We start from the raw sequence: 24,813 nt of genomic DNA on the forward strand, positions 1-24,813 counted from the left end.
TATGGATTGCTGATCACTGGGGAAAATATATTATTTTTTTCCTCCACAAAGAGACAAATGCACACTTCTTTGTGGGGAACTGAAGCAGTAATTATCATAGTTATTGTAATGCGGGAGTGGAGTAAGCCTGGGCCAGTGATCCAAGATTTTAATCAATCAGTGGCAGTACCTTCTGCAGAAGGAATAAAGTTTAAAGGAACAGTCAAAACCCAGGAGTTTGCTAGCTGAACCTGACCCAAAGTCCTTCGAAATCAATGACCATGGGTTGACCTGTGTGCTCGTGTGTGCGGCTGCTCGGTGCAGCTCCAGCACCCGGGTTTCTGCTTGGGTGCTCAACAAAACCCAGGAATACTTATTCAAAGTCTGCTAGTCTAATGCCTAAACTGTTCATTGCCCCCCTTTATTTTACTTTGTATTTTGATAATTTACAATGAATATTCATATCTCATCTGGCAGGTCTCCAAATATAATGAGATGGGTCTAGAAAATGGAGACAATAAATACAGGGTGCGAAATATGGGACTCCTTTTATTCAGCTTCTGGATTGTTAGAAACATTGTTCTGGTTTTTCTTCATAGGCACCAGGAGTTAAAAACTTACAGTTTCTTCTATTTTAAGAAAAAGCTCTGATCCTCATGCAATCACTTGTTTCCAGGGAGACCATTTAAGAAAAACAAAATACCAAGAGATGAGGGACAATTCAAAAGAGTTAGAAGCAATGTATTTGTGTTAGAAATATTGATTTGGTTTTTTGGAATTTAATTTTCTGCTCAGCACTCCAAAGGCCTTAGGTACAGAAAGGTGCTCTATTACTCATTTTATCTCTAAAGCTCTCCCCCTCACCACATCCTGTAAAAGCAGTCAGGGTGTTGTATGGTAATTAAAAGGTGATATTAATATTTTCTGACATACACTATAAAACATCTCCAATCAGCTTCCTGTAGCTATCACACACATAAGAAAAGAAAAGGAATATAGTATAAACAGAGAAAGAAAATGATTGTGAAGGTGGTTCTGTATCAGACTCTGCAAAGATTCCTCTGACTTTCTGCTTGAGTGTCCTTTTTTCTTCCCTACAAAAAGTAAATCATCTTGGTTTCCCTGTCTGCTCTGTCTCTTAGACCAAGACAGCTAAAATCTCCAGATGCTGATGTTTTTCAGGCTTGTTTCCCATTTGGAGCCTCATGGGCACATTACCCTGTCATTCAAAGATTTTCTGTAAGAAAATAGGGGAATTTATTCCTCAGAGTTCTGTTTTCTCCAGCCTTTCTGCTGTCCCAACCACTGGCATCTGAGATGCCTGATTTGAAGTGCAGCAGTAATTTTTTGTGCTTCTGTTGCGACTTTTTGTGATCTGGGCTGTAGGCAAGGTGAGCTGCCAGACGTTTACATCACTTGGCCTTCCTGGAAGAGAGAGAGAGACGTCTCTCAGAGCAGTGCTCTGTAAAAAGAGCATGGTTATAAAATAAGGTCACAAACCCAAATTGGTAAAACACCCATTCTTGCACAAAGGTCCTAATGCTGTGTGGTGCAATTGACAGTGATTTTTGCTGCGGGATTTGACTTTCTGCATTTACTTTGGGTCTTCTGCATGTCTTACTTGCCTCTTCTCTGATATTTTTCTCCCTACGCTGAGTTTGGTATCTGCTGCCCTCCTTTCCCCCAGCCTCTTCCATGGGACCTGCATGACATCTATCTGTCAGCAATTTGCAAGCAGAATGATGCCAAGATTAGAAAAATAACTTCTAGGAAAGACATCTGAGCCTAACAGACCCAAGGACAGGTTTGGTTACAGATACAGGTGCATGCAAACCTGAAACGTGCATCCACATACAGACCCCCCCCCGAGCTGTTGTTTTTGTTCCGCACTTCAGGAAATAGTTAAGATCTTGCTTTTATCAGCATGAAGAGACTTTGAAGGAATAGGATATTTAGAAAGGTGGGGATATCATTCAGGGTATTTTATAGACATGAATGTTGTCTCACTGGACTTCACAATATCAAGCCAACCTTTTCTAATGCAGTGCTGTGCTCCAACCAACACCCATTAACTGCAGAAGCTTGAGTTTTAAATTAAAATTCAGGGGGTTAGTTTAAGTGCTGAAATCGTTATAGGATTTTTTACATACCAAGGTTCAAAAGGATGGCCACAGAGATGGATCCGCACACCAGTTCAGTGTGAACCTGACAGTGGTTGGTACCAAAAGCTTCGGAGTGATGGGAGGGATCTGAGCGCAGGCTGCTGTTGAGGTTACCTGCCCTCCCTTGCCATTTCCTTGTGGGTTGCATCTTGATTTCTAGCCATTAGAAACTGGCTTAAGCCTGAAAGAAGGATGCTGAGTAATCACACCATAATTTCCCCTCTTGGTATTATTTTTGACACTCTCTGGATATCCTCAGAAATATTCAACCTCGTTTTTGATACTGTTAAACCCTCTGTGACTTCCTGCGGTGGTGATGTCCATAAATTCATTGCATCTGGATTTAAGCTATGTTCCCTTTTATTAGTTTTGGATTTGCTGCTTTTCCATTGCGTTGAATGTCACCTTGTTCTTCTGTGGCAGCAACATGGAGAGCAGAGCACCTACTCTTGACTACTGGGAATTTTACAGATATCAGAGATACCCGTGCAGGTTTGTTTCTAATCCTTCCAGTCTCTTTTATTCAGCTGGAGTTCCAGCCATCCCTTGAACACTGTCATCCCTCCCTTCACCCTTCCCTGAATCCATCTTTCTTCTGAGCTTAATGCTGTGTATTTGATTTCTGCTCTGCCATGCTTTATCATGTCAAGCCCGACTGTGTGCTCAGCGATTCAGCAAAGCACTTAGGCCCAGGGTGATCTTTAAACTCAGAACATGCTGAAGTGCTCCACTTAACAGAGATCAGATTATTCATGTGCTTAAAGATAAGCATTTGCTTAAGTACTTTGCTGAATTCAGGCCTAAACACACACATTAAATTCATCAGCTAGGACCCTTGACAAATTTTACCACAAAGGTGTCTATCTCTCTCCATTGACTATAAAGGGAGTCTAGACGACTAGTTTAAACTAGATAGCTAATCTTTAGACAGCTAAAATTAGGTGAGAGGAATCCCACCCTCTATATCTATCTATGGAGTCAGGCACTGATCTCCGTTGGGGATCCTCCATGTTACTGAGAGGCAATTAATGAGAATCAAAAATGGTGATGTGCCCAAAAGGTTGTGGTGAGTGAAATTCTGGCTCCCGCCCTTCAGCAGAACAGCACCAGTTGCAGCAGGTCAGAAAGTTAATGGTTTGTTTCATTCTCAGACCTGAATTCTGCTCTGCAACGACACTGGGTAGTTTTTAAATGATCCCCTGGAAAAGGTGAGGTTTTGAAGTCTATTTGCTTTGAAGGCAGCTACATGGCTGTCCTTCTGAAAAATTCCCCAGAAAACTTTCAGCCTTGACCTCGTGGGTCAAAGTTACAGAGATTGAGCTGAAACGTGACTTTAATGTTATCTAAGCTTTTTGTTTCAGTTTTGATCATTAAACTCAGGGTTGCCACATAGTCAGGAGGGATACTGGGTTTCTGCCAGACCCACCAGTGGCACAAACATATGAGCCATTACATACACAGTAACTCAAGAGTGTTTTAAATGCTGATGTGCCTGCAGAGTTGCCATCTCTATAATGTAAAATGCAAGTGAGAGCTGTCAGCTACATACTTAAACGTCCCTGTGTGAAAGAGCATGGTTTTGCGTTGACCAAGATTTGCACCTTGAAGCCCAGACTGCAGGTCCAGAGCAGTTGATGGAAGGGATGTGCTCAGATTTGTGCTCTCTGGCTATAGGGTGATACACTGCACTCATGAAGCTGCTGAATTGGTGTGTGCTGCTTTTTTTCCTGAAGTTAGATCAAGGGAAATAAAAAACCCCACCGATATCCCAAACCAAGACATGGTGAGCGATTCCCTATCCGGGTTCTTCATTTTGGCTCATATCAATTGCCTTGAGAGATTTATTGTATTACCCAATACAATACCCAAGCCCTGATGACCCAATCCTGAATTTGCTTGGCATGGTCTGCTTTGCCATGAGCAGAAGAGGCTAATTCTGGTGTAAAGAAAAGGAAATTTCTGAAGAGATTCCCATTCTTCTGCTAAGTTAATCTCTTAAGGGTGACCTATCTCATCAAGCTTCCAAAGCTATGTCACAGCTTTAGGTTGATTCCTTCATCTAGGGCTGCTCACCAGGGTAGGACTATTAGTCAGTAGTCTACAGCCAGGCATGCAATCAAAGCCACAGCTTTGCAGCCGTGCTGCGAAGGGCCAAAACCAAACACAAAGCTGTTTTACATGGGGACATGCCTGCAAGGTGCAGAGGAGCCAGTGCTTGCTGCATGGCGGTTTCTATCCTAGGCATGCCCTGCTTGCAAAGGCCCGGTCTGTCATATCTCCATGGAAATAGGAGTCTGAGTGTTTCTTCCTCTTGCAGCATCTAGTCTTGCTGTGTTTGCAAGCCTCAGAGCTCACTGGAGCCAGGGGAAGTAGATAGTCTATTGCTCTGTCTTTGGGAGTTCACCAAATTTTTTTTCGCTCTCTCTTCCCCACCCTTCACTCTTTCCCTCCCCTCTGCATGCCTCTGTTTCTTTGCATTCGCTTTTCACTTCTGTCCTACTATCTTCCCTTCTCCCACCAAAAGCCCCTGCTGTCCAAACAGGAGCCTTTCCTCTTCTGTGAGCAACGGTGGCATCATGAATCTAGAGATGATGCTCTTCACCCTGCTCATCCTGGACAGAAGGACATCCCTACATCTTCTTCAACTGGCTACCCACACAAAACAGTGCTACCAGCTTGGATCTGAGATAGTATTTTGACCCCTGATAAAGGTTGCCCTTCCTTTGTGATACTCAGTGTTCCCTTACTACTCGTCACTAATAGTAATGGCAATTCTTGGAGTGGAAAGACTTGGGGTTTCCACCATGCAATGGTTCATTTAAAAATAAAAACGAATCAGAAACTCACACGTCTTGAAGCCAAGAACATTATGTTGGCACTGGTGTCTAAGAAGGGAATTAGGGAAGTCTCTCCTGGGCTGGAGTGCTTCCTGGCTGATCTGCAGGATTCCTGCGTATTCCCCACTGGGTCCTGCTCCAGACACAAATGGGGTAATCTGACAGCGGAGGATCAGATCACTCGGTCTGTGCCCTAGCAAAGAAAAGCTTGTGTCCTGAAAATGTATTTGAGAAGCCCAGACTGGGCAATACATTGAGGTATTAGGCTGTGCAAGAAATAGAATGTCATAATTACTCAGATTTGAAAAAAAAAAAAAAATCAGCAAGGGAAAAATTAAACCCCCTCCTCCCCCACCAAAAAGCATGTCATTTTTTTAACTGTGCCTCTGAAGTGTTAGTTTGCTTTTGGCATTTTTCCCCTTTATCTAAACCTCTCAAATAAGCCATAATGACAGCATAAGTTGCATGTTACTTCATGTACTGCCTTGCAAAGCGCTGGAATTCCTTAGGTGTCTTAAATTATGGGCTCCTTTACGACAAATGACTTATATTCTGCCTGATATTTACTAATATGCTGCGAACAGCACATTTATTGGATAGAGTTCATATCATTATTTCATAGGCATTCATTAGTCCATGCACAGTTAAAGCCTCACATGTTTTATTGAAAACGGATTTAACAGTCTAATGAACTCTCACATGGGACAAATGCAATGAAAATACTTGTAGATCTGTAAGTCAGAACTGGAAAAACTAACTATATAAAGTAAGGGGGAATCTCTACCAAAGCTTTACCCCTAATTTAAGCTCAAACCTGAATGAAAGAATTTTTGACATTAAGTTAAAGTTCTTAAAATTTCCTTTAATTTTTCTGCTTGGATCCTTTTTCTTAATTTCATGGAAAAGTCTGACAAAAGCTATTTTCAGCATATTTTCATTGGGTTGGGACCAGAATTTATTAGAAATAATACAAGAAAAAACTAATCTCAGGGAATTTTTCTTCCTGAAAGAAAAAAAGAAATAGATCTGGGGAGTTTCAGTTAAATGACTGTTATTATGGGGTCGATTCTCCCCTGGCCTATAATATGTTTTGTCATTTAAACTTTTGGAAACTGGGAAAGCAGGAATATTTCTCTACTGCAATAGAAGTTTATACCTACTTTGCACATGTCTAAATGAGCACAGGAGGGACACAGTGGTGGGAGTCTGGACTGTGGATCTTGCACAGTCTGGACCACTAAGCTTTTTCGCTGATTCCCAGAGTGAGGAATGATTGCTCTGACATTTTTTCCCTCCTTTCAGTACTGAAATTCTTATGAGAAATCCAAAGCTGCTATTTTTGGCAGTCATGAACAGTATGATTTTTGGTACCTTACTTACAAATGTAATCATTTTTTTTTTTAATTGCCACAACAGCTTTATGGTCCTTGGCACTAATAAAATGTTTCAAACGTTAAAAAAGGAGTCTGTAAACTAACAAAGAGGGCCCTTAGCGTAATGTCCTGCTCTCCACAAAAGCATAGTCACACAGAATATTAAGCCCTAAGAGATCATACACTTAACACTTTCACTGATACGAAGCCAAATTCTGCTCTCATTTGAACTACGTCAGATTTAGGCCAGTGTACTTGAAAAATACCCCAATCCTGTAGTTTTCATGCCTCTGGGCACTACTTCTAGACCTCTTCTTTTTGTGTTCCATCCTGATTCAGTAACATTGAACGTGATCTTAAATGTATGGAGTTGCCAGCTGTGCCTCCGAGAACATAGGTCATGAAAAGTGCTGTTGTTTTTTCTGGGTCTACATATTTATTTCAAATAAAAGAAACCAATGGGACTTAAGCACACTATTTGAATGGAAGCAATTGCTTATGCACTGTGCTGTGCTGATTTGGGGCTAAATGGGAATCTCAGGAACTTGTCGTTAGTGGGTATTGACATTTTCTGAGGTATTTGTAGGTGAGCTTTTATTAACAGCTCTGTCCTTCAATAGTGGTTAATAAATCACCATTGAATTTGCAGGCACTCAGAATAGATAGGAAGCCAATTGGGCTCTGAAAGATTACTCTTCTGTTTGTTTAGCCACTGGCTCTTTGCTTGTAACCGATAGGTTTAAGAGCTGGGAATGTTGCATTTCCCTGTATGCTTTAGTTGACTTGTTAGAGATAGTTGTTTGTGTTTGATAAAGGAGAGGATGATGAGGGTTTTTTTTTATCTGCAACAGTAAGGGATGGGAATTCCTCAAGTAGGCAAAGCTGCTGGCTTCTGGCAATGAATAACTGTTTTGTCTTGGATGCAACCCGAGCTCGTTGGTGCCCTCTCTTCCTTTCACACACATCTTCTTGGGTCTGCTCCAGATCCGCATGATGGCTTAGGGGGAGGCAAACTGTTTCTTCTCTTCACTTGCCTTAGAAGTCTCAAAGCGTGTAAAATGCCCTTGTATATCTGTGAACCCCCAACTGCTTGAAAACATGCTTGCACTGGAAAATGTGCAAAATTGCAAATGGAAATGTGCTAAATGCGCAAAAAGTGGAAAAAATGGGGAAAGTGAAGACCTCTCTGAGGAAGCCACTGCAGCTTAGTGAAGTGTCAAAATGGACCGGGCAAATTTAGGGGCCAGATTTGTGTTCACGTTAGGTAGCCACATCTGCAATCGCATGCAGTTTGCTGCAGCAGTAAACAGAGAATAGGTATCTGGGCATAAATAGCTGCGTGCATGTGGCTCCTATGTCTTGACTGCCTGTATGGGGGTTCGTATGTGAATACCTAACAAAAGAAATTGTATGGACAAATTGTTACAAGGAGTACCCTTGGCTTTTCTGAAAGTCTGTAGCTAAGCGCACATCACAGGAAGCATTTCAGTTTAAAAATTCCATTGCAGATGCTGGGATTCTAAGCAACATCTCTCAGCTCTGTTCTTGCAGATTTATATTTATGGTATCTCTTAGCAGAGGTGACCGTAGGCATTTGCATTGGGATGGATGATACCCAGGGGTGCCATCCAACCTCAACCATTCTCTGGTTCTGTGGCCCCACTCTTGGACATTGCTGTAGTGTGAGATGGTTTGAATTTGCAAGTTGTCTTCAGTTTGGCTTTTCTGGCTTGCATAGAAGTTATTTTTCATAAGTGTGTAATCTAAAAATAATGATTTGAATGTAATGATTAGAAGTGGGTCAAAGACGCTGGGATGTGAATCGTGCCATGGGAGTGTTTGGAGCTGACACATTAGCTGGTAGCTCCCCAAAGGCTCTTTGAATAAACAGGCAGTAGCTGCAAAAAGATTGATAGTTTGGCAATTGGAGTGGCCAGTGATCAAAAGTTGCCCCCTATCATTATTGGTGGAAAGGAATGGTTTGAGTTATGCTGGGCTGTGTATGCTTTAATTGTAACCTGTCTTAATGAAAAGTAAATGCGTAGTGTGAAAAATGAAATAAAACAGCTTCTTTTCCCTGAGGGTTATACAAAAAAGATTATTTCCCTGTGGAAAGCAGATGTTTAATTGCCCAAGACCAGAAGCAGAATAACACATGGCTGGTCTATCCATGTACGTTACAGCTGTGTGTGCTGCATACTTAAGCTGCTGCATTAGAGCTGATGGCTGCAAACTGGACCTGTTCATAACATAACGGTGAACATTATCATACTGTCTGAAAAATCAGACTCACCTGGTATGGTGGGTGGACAGGAAAGGGAATGTAATTCTTGCCATTATGATTACCTGTATAGAAAAAGCAGGTGTAAGTCTAGTACGATGCCAAAGGTTCCTTCTGTTATCAAGTACAATGCAATAACCCTTGTGCACTATGCAGAGCAGTTTCTTGGAACCTCTCTCCCATCCCACCACTGCTTCATGAACCTTTTGTGAATCTGCCTGGAGGCTGGGGCTCCTCACCCAGCCAGGGCTGCATTTCAGCTGCACTGAAGCTCTTCCACCAACAGAAACCTCCCGCAGGTTTGCAGGACTGTGGAGCAGTGCTGCCAAACTCCTAAGATGTGTTAAAGCAATGGAAGGAGAAGGAACTTCTTTGAGACAAGTAACGTGGCCAGAGCTCAGAAAATCATACATCGGTTAAAATTCATATTAGCAGTTTGCTCTTGAGTTAATCTGGCAGCTGAGCTGCAATCACTACTGTTTGTAATGGGTGATGGCAGATAGAGCCAGCATAACACTTATCGAGGCAGGACTTTCATGCCAAACATATTCCCCTTTGATTTCTTCTGTGTCTCTCAGGGCAGGGAAGGGAGGAGAAGTCAGTTCACTCTCGGTGCAGCTGGCAATGACATTACAAGCAGCACAGGGACATCTGGGACACTGGGCACCCTGTGTGACTCTTGCAGGGACCAAGCCAGTAAAGATTAACACCTGTTTCCAACAACCGTATTCTTAACTAGCAACTTCCTTCCACAAAAGCTAACTTTAATTTTTTCCGCTCTCCTTTTATTTTGCTCCCAGCAGTGCAGAGTTTTGTTGACAACAGAGGCTTATGTGATGCAGTAAAGCGCAACTGGTGTCCCATATGCCCTGGTAAGTCTCTCAAAGGAGCAAACAGACTTGCTTCCCCTTGGAAACTCAGGCAAGGCGAAAGAGCCAGGACACTTTGGATGTCATCATGACATATGGTTTGTGAAATGACATCTCTGAACTTGAGGTCAAACATACAGAGAACTCCCCCAAACCTCCAATTTAGAAAAAAAAAAAAAAATCTGTTTGATGAATAAGATGGCTATTTTTATTTGAAAATTGTGTCCAGCTTGCTTGGGTCTGAACCTTTGCAAGAGTCTCAGAAAAAGGCAGCAGGAAGAGGAAAAAAAAAAGCAAGGGCCTGTGAAAGTCACAAATGAGGGAAAATACGTAATATTCAATTATTTCTGGTTGCAGAGCTTATTTTTATTAATGTAGTCCCAATAGCTGGTTGCCATGATGCAGGGCAGTTGTGAGAGAAGGTGCAGAGTAAGGAGGGGAATAGAATTCAGAGTACTCCAGGGAAGTAGAAGCTTTTTATGGTTTTACAATGTCCGACCTTTTAAAGTCTCTCTCTTTGTGTTGCCTTTGATGGATGGACATGAAACTCCCTGCAGAAGTGAGATGCTGTTGGCTTTGCTCTGGCATGCAGTTTGATAACTGCCCCCCCCCCCCCCCCCCGCCAACTCCCCTGGGATTAACAGTGATAATTAATATTGGGATTAATACAAATAACACCAAGCCTGCTGGAGAGCAGTAGGTGTTATAAAGAGCATCTACTTCTGGAGGCACTTGGCAGGGTGGTGGTGAGAAGGAAATGGTGATGGGAAGGGAAAAATTGTCTCAAGGAGCTAATGAGAGCACTGCCCTGCCATGCTTTAATGAAGTGCACATTGTTTCTGAAACAATAGGGTGCTTTGGCTGGCATCCTACTAGACTTGTTCCTATGGTTTTTCAATCCTCAGGTGGCATTAATGGCAAGGAAGGCAGCTTCTTCTGGCTTGCCATTAAAGGATGCCATTTCTATGTAGGTGAGGATCTGGCCATGGGCTTGGAAAATTCATCAAAGCTACCCTGTACACTCCTAACTAGCTGGACCTGGAAATGAAGGCAGTGTCAAAGAAGGAAGTTTCAGAAATAATGGATGCTGATGCCTCTCTTCCTCAGCGTCCTTCTGCTCCCTCCTAAGATCACTGCTTGTGCCAGCTTAACATCTTGACCATACTCTTTAAGCTCTTGAGTAAGCTGGTCATCTCAGAGATGGCTCAGATCTTTCCTACCCTTTCGTAAGGCAGTTTTTCTGTGATACAAAGCAATTCACTGGACTGTGAGGAAGCCCTTCTGAGCTGCAAAGTCCTCAGTGCTTCACAAAAGCCCTCAAATGTGGAGCAGTGATAAAGAAAGCATTGCAGAAGTCCTAGCTCACAATAAATGAGATGAGATTACAGGCATGGAGACAACAGGAACCTCACAGCAGAGCTGCCCACATCAGTGAGGGATGCTTTGTGCATCTTGCTATATGTACCCGGTGAGCCAACTTGAGTGAGATGAACAGAGCTCGTGGTCAGTTCAGAGGGCCGAGCCACCTGTGGCTTTCTCAAATCCTCTTTTTCTCCCCCATTTTTCTCTTTTCCAGGCTGAAAAGCCCAATTCCACCTGGGTACTCCTCTGTGCTCAGGATTTAGGCCCAGCCCAGGTTTAGAAAATGAATGTTTATGGGTTTATATATTTCCTCACCACCTGTGAGTGTTTGGGAGAGAAGTCTTAAAGGCTATTTTGCAGATACGGTCTATCACCTGACAGTAGTAAATAAAAAAAGTGGATATGTCTTAGTTATAAAGGCCAGCCAATGTCCCTTTAACAAGAAATGGGTTTTCTGTTGCTGTCTTACACTGTTGCATTGCTGCCCATGGCCCTTTGCTGCTCTGTCTCTCTGCAAGCTTTGGCCGCAGCCAGCAGACTTCGCAGGGCTTGCCTTTCCCCCACCAGTGCAACATTGCTCTCAATGAAATCAGGACGCAGCAATCCTCTTCTGAATGTGACCTTTCCTTTCGGCTTCTCCCTGGTGAACATACTTGCAAATGGCTCAATTTCCTGCTGGCTCAGTGTAAATTTTTCAGCGTGGGGATTTCTGTCTGGTGTTGCTTTGCAGCGTGAAGCTAACAGGAGTTTATGGCTCAGGAGGGGCAGAAACTCTGCCAGGTTAAACCTTACATGTATGATTCCACCAAGTGTCAATCAAAGTAGCTCTGCGGACCAGAGACTAATTTTTTCTCCTCTTCCCCCATGATGATAAGATGATAGTTGCACCCCATCAGGTGAGCACCTAGAAACCCCAAATGCTTCAGCCCTGTATGTACAGAAAGAACAAATATTTCTGCATGTTGGTGTTCTGTTACTGTTATCAGTGGAGGGTAGTGCAAGGAAATTTTGCTGACAAGCTCTACTCATTGTGCAATTAACTGGCATAGCCTGACACCTTGTATTCATTTGCATATGTTTAAATGAATTAGGCAAGTACTAACACTGAAGCTAGCATGCAGACATTTGTATTTAAACAAACACACCCACCTTTGCTAAAAAGGTCATTATTTTCAGCGTGGACTTTGTCTCTCTTTCATTTCATTACATGTATCTCCTCATAGAAAGTGTTTTAAATTATTTATAGAATATGCCTAGATCCTGATGATATTTCTAAATGAAGCATAAAATCAGTGTCTCACATATTTTAAAACACACAAGCTCCATTACTGTTTTATAATTGCTAATTAACAGATAAATGTTTCATACTCCCACATTTTTTATCCTCCAGATACAGCAAACCAAACAAATTAACAGAGGAAACCTGAGGACTGCAATATCTGTTTTATGATAAGAGCATTTAGTAACTTAATCCCTACTATGCTCAGCTCTCAAAGACAATGTACTGGTGGTTATATGATACAAAATAATGAACCAATACAGAGGTACATTTGTGTTGTTCTCTGGTTAGAGTGGGAACTGAGATTTAGACTGCTTGGGTTTTATTCCTGGGCTTGCTACTAATTTAAATGACTTGTCTAAGGCCATAGAATAATTTCAACAATTTTATAAGTCTTGCACTGTGAAAAACTCTCAGATGTGCACCCTTGTGTATCATTGCCTGGGATTGTCATCGTTATTAGACTAACACAGTAATCTAATTCAAAAGTCTAGTATAAAAAATAATGATAATTAGCAGTAACACAGGATACCAAATAATCATCTTCAGGTGACAAATACAGGAAATCTGAGAAGTACTGAGAGGGGAGTGGGACTTCTTCAGTTGCTACTTAGGACTAAATTACCTAATAAAAACAGGATGTGATTGTATGATACTGAGTCATAGATTCGATGTGAGACGCTGTGCTATATTAGAAGATGAAGTAAAAAGGTATTTTGAGTCTCTCTGGCTAGAAGTAAATCTCTTATCTTAAAAACCACATACATTATGGTTTCAGGTATCTGCATTTTTCTAACCTGATTCTTGATTATTGCAGAGGAGGTATTTGTTTAGCACGGATCTCCTCCCAAAGCATCACCATTTAAATTCTCCAGCTTGCAGCAACACACTTTCTATTTTGGCAAGATGAATCTCCTGGTATCTGCATACCTCTCCTGTTCCTTCCTTCCTGTAATTAGGGCTAAATCTGCTCCAGGACCTGTTCTTTTGTAGAAGGCACCATTTTTAGAGCAATACATCATTGGCAAGTCATGACACTAACAGATCCTCGGAGAGGGCTGCCTCTCCAAAGAGATACACTATCACCTTGATCCCTGCTAGACATCGCTCAGTAAAGAGCTCCATCAGTTGGTGAAGAAGCAGGAATAAACTCATTTTAGCTGTAAGGATGCAGGTGGAACCTGCTTATCAATTAAATAGCCTCAACAAGTTATCTCTATTTTACCTTCTCCTATTTTCCGTCAACATTCCCAGTAACCCTACTCTGATTTTAAGGATTCAAGTTGAGCTGGATGGATAAATAATGGGTTTTTTTCCTGAGAAATATTTATTTGCATGTGAAAATGAATCACTTCTATTTTTGCACTTCCTGTTCCTTTGCTTTCCATGAACATTGGTGTGATGGTTTTGTATTGGCACAAGTGTTTGCAGAATGCAAACATCAGAAGGAGTTGTGTCTGTGACTCCTTTCATGGGATTGAGGAATTGCTTATGTTTACATGGTATGGCTCTTTTCTCAGTCTAAGCACTTGTCCTTAAAGAGATTTGTGAATTGGTTACTGATCCCAGCCTAGTTGAGCTGCAGATGAGAAGCCAGTGGTTTCAGAAACTGCTGCTTCACAGGCAAGTCTGGTCCCCAAAGCTTGTCTGTCTTTATTCAAGATGAAGATGAGCTGATTGAGATGCTGAAAGTAAACCACATGACAAAACTGACTTATTCACCAGCACAGTGTAGAATATTGCCCAACAACCAGAAGGCATTAAAAATATTCAAAAGAAAACTGAAGAAACTCAAATAAATAAAGGTGAAAAGAGCCACAGGTCTGGTCATCATGTAAAAATGTTGTGCTGGTGCTTTTCTGTGTTGTCGTGGGGGCAATTCAGAATAGCTAAATGAACATCTTCAGAGGTGGTTGCTTAAGGAGCTTAGTCTGAGTGACAAAACTAGGTGCCCAAAGCTAAAGACTGTGAGTGCTGCCAACCTGTTGGCAAACGTGGCCTTATCTTTAGTTACCCTGTACCCTCTTGAGGAAGTGGATGCTGGAAAGTGAAACCATTCTCCCTGTTAGGATGATATTTCCCCTTCTTACTGGTACTCAGAAGGAAACCTGATGGATTAACACATTGGTTGTACTGTCAGGATGACTCCCAGACTTTGAATTTTCAGTGTTTCAAATGTTTGCATAGAATGAGAGCTCTTGGCTCAAAACTTCCATGTTGTTCTGGCTTTAAAAAAAAAGAAGAAAAAAAAAGGGGGGGGGGGGGGCAATGTACAAAAGCAAACCAAATCAGGTTTAATCCAAGATTAACATCTGACTTTTGTGTTTCCTCAGATACCAGCACTTGTTCCCCAGTTTGTCTGGAAGCTGAACTCCAGGACCAAAGCACAGTCTTTCCAGGTGGGAGTGTTGCTGTAGACCTATCCTAGCAGGACTACCTGGCTGATAGAAGGCACAAGGTGGTCCCAGTATGCACTCCTGCACAAAGGGAAATTTTTCCCAACATGTATACCTAGGTTTTGGTAATGTGTGAAATTTAAGGCCTCTGGTCTGTTTCTTATTATAAAAGAGAGGTACAGGAAATATGCTAACTTTGCAAGCTCTGTAAGTGCTTAAAGATTCAGGTGCAAAAACGTGTCCCCCTTGTCCACTGCCACCCCAGACAGGATGTCAGTAAGGCCATGTTTCAAATGCCCTAAAAGCAGCAAATATAAAATTCACCATCCAGTTCAATCTTTTTTTTTTTTTTTTGCTTGGCAATTTCCTTTGAATAAGGGAAAGGAGAGAGATTTGAGGTGCAGTTCCCCAGTCCTCTCTTCTGAGGAGCTGCACTGGTACTACTGGGAACCACTATGCCAACTGTAGTCATCTGAATGATGCTTTGACTTGGCTCAATAGAGGCGGCTACCTCAGTTCCCTGCCTTTAGGGGATGCATAAATTGTCTTGGTCCTGTATGCTGCACTTCTGGTTGCTCAGCTAACATAGGCTAAATTAGACAATATGATCGTGTCCCCTCTGGTCCTGCCATGTGCCTTGCTGCTCCACCAGCTGTGCTGCCCTGCTGTCTGTCTGTCCATCCATCCATCCTTCCATCCATCCGTCCATCCATTGATCGCAGCAGCCTGAGCCGAGCCGCCCCCACTGGAAACACCACACTTGTATTGTTCTCAGCTGAGCTCAGAGCATGTTCGGAAGCAACACCCAGAGCCGGGATTTCCTTCATGTCAGCACGTGGAGGGGCTCTCCACTGACTCACTGGACTGCTCCCAAAAATAGCAGGTTCAGAATAGAAACCTTCATGCCCTTTCTGTTCTGGAGAACAATGTCTTGCACTTTTTTTCCTCCTGAGTATGAAAAAAGCCCTTTTGGCTTCCAACTTGGCAGGTTTAAGCTAGAGGGGCTCAGTCCAGTGCTCAGAGCACCTGACTGTATGCTTTAAAAGGAAAGGAGTTAATCACTGGGACTGTTACATACTCCATTCTCAGCGGGGCTTTCTGTTTTTTATCTGGGGGGAAACTTAAAATGGAAATAGATTCAAGCAAAAACCTCTCTTCCCAGCCTTTTTTTTTTTCATATTTTTGCTGGGCAGTTACAAGAACAGGGACAGAACCATCAATGAATCCAACAGGAAGGAAAAGGAACATTATTGAAGTGTAGGATCCCTCACACAACTGAAGTGGCCATGGGTTTTTGGAGTGTTTGCTTATCTTCTGTTATTATTTATAAAATGTCTAAACACCTGTCAAGCCCATCTCAGAAAGACCAAGAGCCTTCTGTGTATAACTAGGTGTCAGCACTATACAAATGCAGCAGCCAAATCTCTGTGGGTTGGCAGCTGCTGGTGGTCCCTGCACCAACTCAATTCCTGTTGGGTTGCAAGGGAGTCCTCAGGGAACCACACTAGCAGTGGGACCCCAACTTGTCAGCCCTTCTGTTCCTAGCACCCATCGCTCATGCAGCCTGGCTCCTCTATAAACTGGCAGCACTCTGATTTTGGGAACTGGTCAGCTGGATTTTAGCCACTTACTGTCTCTAAGGGCCTTATCCAAAGTGCATCACTTCAGCTGAAGACCGACTGGGTTGCTGGGCTAAGCCATGCACTCTCTAAGCATTGGGTAGGCAGCTTAATAATTTCAGAGATAATTTTCCGAGCTTCAGATAATTTTCCGAGCTTCATTTCTTAAGTCATTCTGAAAATCCAGGTCTTGCAGTCCCATGTGGGAACACTTTCAGGGAGCCAGGCTGTTTCCTCAATGGAGATGGTGACTACCACCCAGCAAACTGAGAAAGAGTAGAAACCATGCTCCAATAAAAAGCAATAATGAACACTGGAGAAGGGCATTTTAATATATGCCTCCCTGAACAGTAGGAGAGGTGAGATTAAAATGGTCTGCTTTTTAGAGAGAAAAATCTCAAATCATCTTCTCTAAAGCATGTGCTGAGCTTTTGAAAGTCTTCCCCTTCCCCCTCCTCCCTGCCCGTCTCTACAATAAGTACAATTGTTAGACAAGGCAGGTCTTTGTGCTCCAAATTTAATACATAGTTTTTGACCCATGGAGTGATAAGCTGGAAAATAAATGGCTGGATTTTCCCCAGTGTTGAAGAACGCCTTTCAGATTGACTTGGGAACTTGCCTATTCTCGTCTGCCCACCTGGCTTTTACTTTGATATCCCTAACATTCTCATAACTTTCATTGTCTTTTCATGTCAGTCAAACTTTCTTCACTAAATTACTTTCATTTATACATCCTCTCCTGCTATTTGGTCTCATCATCGTCTAAGATTTAAAGTGAAAAAGTTTCTCCTATTTGACGGGGTGGGAGGTGGAAATTACTATGTGAACAGTAAACTACAGGTTACATAAATAATATGTCATTGTATATCGCCCAGTGGAGCCTTAAATCAATTCATTAGTTTGTATAAAGCTTTTGTGTGCTTTTTAACTGCATCATATCCATGCTGATTGCACATTTGCTCCAAGTTCGTTTTTTTTTCTTTATGTCGTCAGCTTTCAGGATTCTTATATAGTTACGCTGAGTGTGTTTCTAAAGATTGTTTTTCTTTCTTTAGAGGCTTGGTTATGTTTTTTCCTCCACTTCTCAACACATCCCTAGCCCGAGGTAAAAGTGTGCGTTTTGTTCACGGAAGGTAGACACAGGGATATTCTTCACTGTGCAAGGAGTGAAAGGCAAGCTGAGATATGCTGGATTAACGAAAGAGGTACTGAAAAGCAGCTGGTTGATTCATAGCAAGCCATTCACTTGCTTTCATGCTGTTTCATAGCAAAAAAATCTATAAACTGTACTATACAGATAATTTATCGTAATGCCAAGAAGCCTCCTACCCTTTTCATAGGCTAAATTTTCTTTTACAGACATGCCAGGAAAGAATGCTTTTTGGTTGAAATTCAGGAGATTAAGGCAACCCACGAGAACCTTGTTTTGGAAGAGGACAGAGTTAGTGGAATAATATGTTTTTTTACAGTCATTAGTGAAAAAGCTAAGAAGTTACTAGTTTGAGGAAACAGGGAAGAGAAAGACAACATTTTATTACATTGTCAGTAACTGCCCATGCTAAAATACTGGTCCAGCCTGACTGCAAAGTAAAAACAGATATTGCTTTGGTACAATGATCGGTTTTATTATTCCAGCTGAGACTTTTCTCTTTCATTTTTATGCAGATCTCTTCTGCTCAGTAAATCAAGAACTGTACAGAGGTCCTTTACAATGTAGACTTGATGTACAAAAATATTAGCCAAGATAATATTCAAACAGTCATGAAACAGTCATCAAAAGTACTGCTCCGTGTTTCAATCCCTGCAAGAAATCACAACCTTTCAAACAGAGCCAGATTTTAACGATTTTAATGAAAGGTGGCTGTTTAAAGTGGAGTGACCAAAAGCCTTGGCTGTGCCTGGACTTTTATTTTAAGTATTTGTGCCATTAAATATTAATATAGGTCAAACAACTGAACCCCCTGAGCAGATGAAATCTGCACAATGAAAACAAACACACTGTATAACATGAGCCAATGTTACCCACAATGTTACTGGATAAATATGCAAATATAGACCCGATTTCCCTGAACGAGTTTTCTTATTGACGTTCTGGGAGAATGAGAAGGAAAATATAAAAATTAAGTAATAGTCATGGCACTGAAACTTTTAAGAGCTGATCCAAGGCTCATTGACTTAAGGGAGCTTTGTCTCTACTACCTTAAAGAGCTTGCAGTGCTGCAAAACCTGAAACACATGCAGTGAAATCACAAAGTGGTGCCGCACAGACAAGGCAATATCACATTTGGCAGCAAATATGTACTTAAGCACATATTGCCACAGGAATTAAAAAGAAAAATGTGGAGCAGATCTGCTTAGTTTTTACTGGGATCTCCTGCATAATTTTACTACAGGCTCCCAATTTTTGCAGAGGTCCTGGCTGCAGCTTGACCCAGCCAGGCAGGCTCTGCCTGTCACCTTTGGAGCCAGGAATTGTGGTTTTGCACCTTGAACAACTGGTGATGACGAGAAATATGGGACATCCTACAAGAATGTGGGAGATGTCCTGGGCCTGGGACCTTGGTGAGGTCCAGGCAAGATGTACTCTCTGTCCAACTCATAGTCAATATTTTGAGGAATACTGATGAAGAGCACGCAATAAAATTGAAAAGGAGGAGAAGTACATAGCAAGGATGGAAACTGAGAGTTTCTTGAATTGATTCGTATATATGCAGCCTCAAACGATATTCTGGAGGGGTAGCAGTTGGAAGTCCTTGCCCTTGATCCTTTGATCTCATTTTACCCAATCTTCGCAGCTGCAGTTAGATTTGTGCATTCAGGAGCAATCTATGTGCTTGAATCCTGGTTGCTCTGAGATGTGTAAGCACTTGGAAGTGCTTTGAGTTTGAATTGGATAGGGAAAAAACGTAAAAGAAGCTGTAAAAAACCCCATGGCCCAACTTCTGATTCTTGTTATGTCTCAGCAAATTAGGAATAACTTTATTAAAATTATGGCACTGGCACTGCAAAGTTGTACATTCAAAATAATGAGTGAAGTTTCTCCCCCAGTTACAAGATCACTTAAAATAGAATTTTTTTGACTTCTTGTTCTAAGGCTTTAATTACACTTAGTAATACTTTTTGCTTAATTCAATGTTTTAAGTTTTTCTTAAAAAAAAAGGTGTGAATCCTATCTAATCCCGTGCCTTCAGCAGCCGAAGAGTTAAGAATAATACTGATACTGTGAAACTTAGAAACCTGCACACAGGGAAATGTGGATTCCTATAGCCAGAGTATTCTGATAACACACACAAAAGTGGATGTAAAAGTCCAATTTCAAATTTTAAAAAAGTGAACAGTTCCATGACCAAAGCTGCAATTTACCATTTTTTGCATGAGAAACATACTATTATTCAGCTGAAATCTAGTAAAAATTACTTAAAGTCATTCCCCTTTTAACTCCAATTTGGCTGCAATAAGAGATCATGTTTGGGAGCAAATAATACAGAAGGACATATATTTACTTCAGAGCAGTAGAAATTAGATTTTCAGCTTCCTATGATGCAGGTGTGAAATGTTCTTACCCAGTGAAGAAACAAATTCAAAACCATAAAAATATTTCCTCCAGAAAGAACAGTTCATGTTGCTCAAAATATTTAAAATATTAAGTAGACATATTTCAAATATTAAGCAAAAACATTTACATAGAAAAAGCAATAATTTTTGTTTTGAAAGTAAGTTCTAAAAAGAATTTAAACATTCAAGAGAAGTCCATTGAATCAAAACTTTGTATGTCATTAAATTTTTCTATATAATCTTTCCACCTTCTTGAATTCTATATTGACAGGAGTTTTTCTCATTTCTTGTATTTTGATTAAAATTTTTAATCAGGTTTTCTAATGATGTGCACCATTCTGGAGGCTGCTTCTTCAAATGTAACCCAAACAGTCCAAATACTGACATTAGCGAGCTGGTGTGAATGAGACAATGCAAGCCTGGCTTAAAACCAAGTGCTCAGCCCTTCCAAAGCACACTGATTGGAGTCATAACCATCCAGCTAAATTGAAGCTGGTAATTAAAAATATGCAAAATGGTTTGGAAATAATGTGGATCTCTCTGAATGTGGATTTTGAATACGGGTGTCTCTCACATGGGTAAAGTGGATAATTGCCTGCCTATCCTGCTTCTATTCATTGCGAATAATTGAGTTGTTGTCAAACATTTCCAACACTGCCTATCACAATAAATATGAGAAGACAGAGGGGCTCTTTTAATAATCTCATTTTTGTGGCTGAGGAAGCTGTTTCTTTTGTATTTGCCTGGGGAATGACATAGCAACAGGAAATGAGAAAGACAGAAAGAATGGAGAAAGCACTGCAGACTTTGCTTTATGTCTTTATTTTGTATCACTACATTGCATACAAGACTCCAGTCCTACACCTGTGTTTCTCCAGGGCCTTCTTTTGTGCAAAACCCCATGGCTTGTTCATCATTGGAGTAGTAGCCTGAGCCCGGTGGATGGAGACAGTGGGGTAGGGACCAGGGATGCCAAATATACATGGGGAGCTTTGCACAGGTCCCCAACTAAGGCACCTGTAAATCACAGGGTATTTGCCAAGGAAGCTGGTTATGTTTGGGTAATGATTGAACAAACGCCTACACAGTGCTCTCAGGCTGCAAATTTCACTGGTGTGACTGAAAGCCCATCAGAGCGCAAAGAAAGATTGCTTGTACGTGACAAACGGAGCCTGTCTGCGTGGAGGTGGGTGTTGCTACCTCCAAAGAAGCTCTGGTGCTGCTGTGGGCTTTGCTCTAGTACGTGAGTCCTGCAGAAGGACTGAGGTGACATTTTTCATTGCAGTGGCTCCAGCGATGGCCCCTCTCTTACAGACCGCCATGGCTTTGCTTCTCCAACAGCCTGTCCCATAAGACGTCCCATTACAGGTCCTTCCACTGCTGTGTTACTTCAGCAGCATTTCCTAAGCCCCATTTCCCCACACTGTCACAGCTCTCCATATGATACTGCAATTCCCTTTTCCTCATCTTTTTGTTTTTTCCTCCCTCTGACAGGTGAATTCCTAACTGGCTTCAGCAGCTCTTTGAATTTTCCTTAGCGGTGCTGCTCTGGGTTGGGGGTTATGGTGTTTTGCAGGCTTGGACTTTTGCACAGAGACATGCAGATGATGTAGGTTGGGTGGCAGGAGCATTTAAAGGGTGAAAGTGATGCTCCCAGAGGTTTGTAGAAGACAGGTGTATTTTTTTGCCTCTTTTGGAGGCAACCACAGCATGTGTGGAGACAACCTGATGTCTTGAAACAGCCGCAGCAGGTAGTGGGTAGTGCCTGCCCTTTCCTGTGTGCTCCCCAGGGAAACCCTGATATCCCCTCCTCCCCCCTTTCTTATCTCACGTTTGACTTTTAGTTTTGCTCTGAAGTGTCTGTTCTCCAGCCTCTCAGTCTCTTTCATATGATTTCTTAAACGATAATGCAGGTTGAGCCTGAGAAACAGCCCCAGAAAGAATCAGTGTCACATGTCCATCCTCAGATTTTCCTGAGGAACAGGATCCTGCCTGGAATATTTCTGGACACACGGTGATGAGTTTCACAAAAATTCCCTTTCACTGTTAGGGTCTTGACATTTCTGCTCCCACCTTTAATATAATGGAGCGGTTAACCCAGAGATACTGCAGCAGAAATCTGTTGCGTGTTGCAGCAACCAGAGCAAACCTTTGATATCTGGGAGCTGATTCAGCCGTTGTCTTCAAAGGGCTCTTGCCATCAGGCAAGCTTTTGCTACAGTAATAATGCAGCAGTTTGAGGGCCCAGAGACGGTTTTGTCTCTGCAGCATCACTTTTGTAGAGAATAAGATGCACTTGGGACCTATTACAGTCCCTGGCAATTAGACAGAGTGCAGCATCTCCAAAATGCCATTGTCCATGCAAATTAATTAATCCTTTACCCCTGAGACAAGTGCTGTTCCTCGTGGTTTGATGGCAGTGGTTAACAACGGGCAGTGCAGGCAGCAGCGGAGGCAGCGCGGAGCTGCCCTAGCTGAGCGTTAGCGGCCCGGGGCTGCTGGAGAGAGGAAGGAACGGCTGAGGCCACCTTTTACCTGGGCAACTCAATTCCTGGAGGCCAGGTGACTTCCAGAGGCCACACAGCAAGTGCGTGGCACTGTCAGCCCTGGGGTTCAACCAACAGGCCACAATATCTCTTTCCATACTGTAATTGTTAGTGCGTTTTAATAAATTCCTCCAGCGACACGTGCCATATAAAATGTGTAAGTCAAACAAACCGGAAAGCAGAGCAGATTTGCACTGTCATTTATATTGGAAGAGTAGGCATGTTAAATCCCTTTTCCCACAAATCCCTTTCAATAAATCAGTTTTGGAGCAATGCAGCTGGTTGTCAGGTGCTTTAACAGTGCTGTACTTTTCAATGACTCTCTGTACTTAGAGATGTTCTTGAAAGTTATGCTAAAATAGACCGAGCAGTTTTGGAAAAAAGACGTGTGTATCCAAATAGCTGGAGTGAAAGAGTTCATTCTATGTATTAGGGAAATGCACAGCAGGCAAAGGGTGGCCTAAATTATAGGCCAGGTAATTTCAAAATGTTCTTGGCTTGCTCCACAAACAGGTGTAAATCTGCTGGATGCATTAGAAGCGAGTGCAATTCAGATGCCAAGTGAGAGCCTTTGAGAAGCCCTGGGTGAGACATGGGAGGAAAGCCTAGCTCCTGCTCATTAAAATAGCTGTGCTTGGGAGCTTGCGGGCTACACCTGCTCTGTAGGAGTACTGGCAATGCTTTCTGCAGGGCACAGGTTGTGCACCGTCTTTTGAGAGCAGGTATAATGCTCAGAGGCACCCCCCAAAATGATTGTATGCACAAGGTGTCCCAGATAATGCTGAGGGCACTGGCAGAGATTTGTATCACTGAGTAAAAGCACTACGAGGAAAGCATGAAATGGAGGTGATGAGAAAATCGGGCAGCTCAGTGTTGTCAAAATATCTTTCACTGGCTCTGTTCTAACGAATAACCCATCGTGGCTGCTGAGCTGGAAGGCTCCATTCCTTTCCACTGCCCTCATTCCCCTTAGTTTTGTGGGGTTTATCTTTTCGCATGGTAGAGCAGAGTCCCAGGATTTTAATTTGGCTACAAATTATGTAGGAACATTATCAGCCCCTGTTACTACCCTTCAGGGCAAAATACCTTGGTTTCCAATTCATTTCCAAGGCCCTCCAACTTAGCTTAGAGGTGTTCGAGCAAGGGGAGGAAGGAGCCAAAGCACCCCAGCTAAACCTTGCAGGATTTTGGTAAACTTCCATTTTCTTTTCTCATTTTTGAACCTTAAAGATATACGTTGCATTCAGTCACGTAACTACACGAATTAAAACTCAACTTGGCAAAAATTGCCCCAGAGTCCTTTATTGGCGTCTTTCCTGGAATGCCAGCTGTTCGAGCGAAGCAGAGAGGCCAGGCTTTGCTGATTTCCCTAGCCTTGCAGATACCTGCTCCAGATTTGTTTTTTGAAGAAATAATTTAGCATACAGGTGGGTTTTGGGTTGAAAGTCACTGTTTTTTTGTAGATTGCCAAGACTGATGCGACATGAGGTTTGGATCCAACTGCTAGCATCAGGGAACTGAACTCCGATTTTAGCAAAGGATGCGGTTTGAAGTCCATCTTTGAATTAACTTGCAGGTATTTTGGGAAAGGAATAAAATCAAGAACTATTTTCCTCTGAACTGCAGTTCAAATGAAATAAGTTCCATAGCATGAATGGTGATTAGCAGAACTGATTTTATTATGACAAAAAAACCAGCGCTGAAAATGCCAACATCAAAGCCTGTGAACATTTTCTAGGTTTGCATGTTGGAAGATACACATATTTTTAAATGTTAGACGTTTAAAGGTTTTGCAGATTCCTGATGTACAGCAGAACACAGTAAATCACTTTGGATTCATGGGGTCACACTCCCCATAATGCCACTATACATTAATTAGCTGTGTAACAGATACCTCTGCCTGAAAATTGTATTTTTGTTTCCCCATAGTGCACTTAGAATTACTGGGGCATGTTGATTGATTCCCATTACTGAAAGCTTCTGTCACGTAACATGTATGCAAGAAAATCAGCCCTAATTGAGAGAGAGAAGGTTAATGGGGGGACCGTGAGAGATAAGAGTGATAAATTGAAAGAGGGGAGGTTCCAACTAACAAAAGAATTAAAAAAAGAAAAAATCACCATGAGACCTGTCCACATCGGAGGAAGTTTCCCAGTGAGGCTGCATTTGGAGGGTTGGGCTGGACAGAGCCTTGGGCCATCTGGGCTGTATTCAGTGTTGTCCCTGCTCTGAGCGGGAGGCTGGACCAGAAATCTCCTGAAGTCTCTTCCAATCTGAATGGTTCTGTGCTTCTGTGAGAAATTGCCAGTAGCTGGCTTTTGCCATTTCAAAACAAATGGTCAGGCTTCCAGGTTTCTATTACCAGGAGTTCAGCTTTTCAATACAAATAGCCATTTTTTTGCAGAAGGTTTGGTAGCTAAAGTCTTCAACAGGCGACCCTGACGGTATTCCTACACACCTATCTACAGCTCTGCATGAGCACTGTATTTACTACTCCTTCTTGGCCGTGATCTGGCATATCAGCAGCAGCACATCCACAGTGATGGGGGAGGCTG

This window comes from Harpia harpyja, chromosome 21 (assembly GCF_026419915.1).
Source record: "Harpia harpyja isolate bHarHar1 chromosome 21, bHarHar1 primary haplotype, whole genome shotgun sequence".
NCBI lineage: Eukaryota > Metazoa > Chordata > Aves > Accipitriformes > Accipitridae > Harpia > Harpia harpyja.